The sequence below is a fragment of the Rhipicephalus microplus genome, chromosome X (genome assembly GCF_043290135.1).
Source record: "Rhipicephalus microplus isolate Deutch F79 chromosome X, USDA_Rmic, whole genome shotgun sequence".
Lineage (NCBI taxonomy): Eukaryota > Metazoa > Arthropoda > Arachnida > Ixodida > Ixodidae > Rhipicephalus > Rhipicephalus microplus.
The window spans coordinates 320,724,291-320,727,641 of record NC_134710.1 but is presented as its reverse complement, the minus strand read 5'-3'; the positions used below and the strand labels follow the sequence as shown (position 1 = coordinate 320,727,641).

Below are 3,351 nucleotides of genomic sequence, written 5' to 3'. Positions count from 1 at the left end.
TTGTTAATGGATAATAACCTTCACTCCTTTCTTGCTTTTTCTAACATTTTTATTGTTAAGGGAGTGCTCTGTCCTGTGCCGTATTTTTTCGTCCAGCTGTTGGCACTTTTATTGCATACTGCTTAACAAATTAGTCAATCAAACTATATAGATGCTGTATAAAAATGTTGAACCTCCACCAGCTCATTTCTGCGCTAACTTGTTGGAAATTTACATTTTTCGGGACACAGGGTCTTTGAAGAAGCTGAACGGGACCAAGATTTTGTGGCAAATAACATCACGGAAGTACTAGACACTGGCTCGAACAATAATTCCTCTCAAGATATCCACTTGCCACGGCACAGAAGGTGTGCCACGCACACCCTAAACCTCGTCGCTTTGGTGGATGCCGAAAATGCCGGCAACAACGGGACCTACCGCGAAATGGGGAGGACCGTTTTCTCAAAACTGAAGACTCTTTGGAGGAAACAAAGCCAGTCTGTGCAGGCAGCCGAAGTAATAAAGGCTGCCTTGGGAAGGCATCTCCCTGTGCCGAATGCAACGCGATGGAGTTCGTTGTTCAACGCCATGAAGTACGTAAAACTAAGTACCGAAAGGGAGGATGGACGCAACGCTGGACGCACTCTCGTTGCCACGATTGCAGCATGAGGAATCTATGTTCATTGATGAATACAGCAAGGTATGTTTCGCTTGTTTGTTTCACATGATGCAGTGCATTGACTATATCTTTTATTTTTCCAGGCGATGTACGCTGTAGCAAAGGCTCTGGATATACTACAAAGGGAACAATATATGTACATGGGCGTCCTGCAGCCAACACTTCAATCTCTACTGCGGTATCAGCGATCCCTGCCGCCGCTGAAGTACTGCACACCCCTTGCTAGCAGTCTTCAGGACGCAGTCAAGAAAAGGTGAGAGAAATTTCCTGTGCCTATCTCCTTGCTGTCCTGTCTCAACGCGTGCTCTCGCAGGGGTGCATATGCATTCGTACCACGGATTGTCCGTGGTATGAATGAAAGTGAAATGTTTTCAACAGGGCCTTACAATGTTTCTGTAACCTTTTTCGATATAGGTTTTCTGCAGTTTTTGAGGATGCCGATCTGGCCCTGGCACCAGCGGTACACCCAAAGTTCAAGCTTCCCTGCATGACTGAAGCGCGGAAAGCAGCGACGTTATGACTTCTTGAGGAAGAGTGTCATGCTCTAGAAGCAATTTTCAATGAAAATGCAGCCGCCAGCGAAGGAACTGACGAAGACGACGTGTTTTTTTTTCTTCAGTTGTCTCAATCCTCCCTTTCATGCTCCGAGGTGCAACAATGGCTCAGCGATCTCGGAACTGACATCAGCGAGCTGGCGAAGTACCCTAAGATTAAGAATATTTTTATTCAGCGAAGTATGGGGATTCCGTCCAGTGCGCCGGCTGAACGGCTATTCAGCAAAGGACGCGACATTTTGTCCATCAAGAGGGGAAAGCTCTCTGATGAAAACTTTGAAAAGCAACTCATTCTAAAGTGTAACGAATTTTTCAAGTAAACTTCCTCAGTGTCACCAAGTGTGCATAAACAACAACAACAACAACAACAACAACAACAACAACAACAACAACAACAACAACAACAACAACAACAACAACAACAACAACAACAACAACAAGCTGATGTGACAAAGTGAGCCTTACAGAACGATTGATTATATTGGCCGACTTTTAGGGTTTTTTTTTCGCCTAGTGTTTCGCAACATGCAACTTTCATTACCCGCATGCCTTCGTACGCCATCATTCATTCAAATCTATCATTTGTTTTGTAATCAATTACTTATTTTACACAGTAACGGAAAAATAATGACGTTACTTTTTCACTGTAACTGTAACTGTAACAAGTTAATTTTAGAAAATTGGTAACTGTAACTGTAACAGAGTTACATTTTTGCCTTCAGTAACTGTAACAGTAACACTTACTTTTTTACTGGTAACGTGCCCATGACTGGTTGCAAGGCCGGCAGCAGCACATTTTTGTACACGATAATCCTTTTCTTCGTGACCATGCAAACACCCAGTTGTTCTATCCCCATGTTCTTTTTTGCTCTCCGCGATTTCTTCTATTCGTGAGGTGCTCCGAGGGGGAACCAGCCTTGGTACAATCAGGAGTAGGGCTCCATCCATCATAGCTCTACGTCACCGTCACCCCGTTTTTGAAGAGAAAATGGGTCGGAAACCCTCTCCCCTGACAAAAACCAATGATCTCATGGTGAAGGGACGGGTAGTTTGACGGCTATGAGAACGAGCCCTCAGACATCTGCAGTGTCAGTGTCAACGCTGGAAGCGAGTCGATGGATGGAGAGCCAATCGGTGCACGGCTGCCAGTGACTTCCGCTACATAATAGCATCGTTGCTGCTGCCAAAATAGCTGCTGCCCTCCTCTGATCTATTAAGTCGTCGCCGTGCTCTGTGTGACCCGAAAATTTTCAACTGATTCTTGTATTTGGCTTAGCTTGTTCCTCGGAAGCTTCAACCGGAAGCGCTCGAGATTTATTTGAGCCGTTTTTGAGCACCATACTCAAGTCCATCGGCAGGGTTAGCAGGCCTAAGTGTATCACCTGAATACGTGGCCTCAAAAATGTACAACAACATCAAAGTTCTGGGACCATACATATTGAGTTTCTGGTACTTCTTATGCTCAACTAGTTGCTGGAGCTGGAAGTAAAAAAAAACTTTTCGGCGGTACTGTGATTTGTTTTTATCACCTCAGAATTGCAAATAAGACGTGAAACCAATTTTCAGGAATAGTTTTTGTTGATGCATTGACAGACTGTGCACTCTGCTTTGCGAGGTCGCGGGTTCATTCCCTTCGACACACTGTGCGACGCTGAACTGACACTGGCCTTGGCACTCCTCATATGGTTCGCCACCCTCTCTGGCGTCGTTGATGCGATGACGCCGAAGGAAGCGGCGCCGGAAGAACGCTGGCAAAAACGCTGCATATGTTTCGGGCTTTAGGTATCGCCTGACCAACCCTCCGAACGAAGAAGGCGCTCACAGTGATGATGATTTTGTATGGGTGAAGAAGATGAAGGTCAAATGCTGTGAATAGCGCTTACGCTAATTTTTCCCTAGCGTGGAAGTGGCAACCTGGCCACTGTTTATAGCAGTGGTGTACGTCGCACGAATGCTTTTAAGCGTGACACGTGAGCAACCTCCGTGCCACGAGAACGACCGTCGGAAGGCATAACAACGGGAATTACTCGATAGTTTAGAGGAGACGTCTGTTCGACAATAGCTTAGGGGCCAATAAAACGTGACTGCTACTTATCACAAAGGCCAGAAACTCGAGTTTGTGCCCATAACAATAATTCG

General features: G+C 45.6%; 1 pseudogene; it reads left to right on the top strand.

Annotated features, from left to right (window-relative positions):
- The first annotated feature begins 423 nt into the window (after positions 1–423).
- LOC119162359 (uncharacterized) lies at positions 424–2,209 on the top strand (annotated as a pseudogene).
- The last annotated feature ends 1,142 nt before the right edge of the window (positions 2,210–3,351 follow it).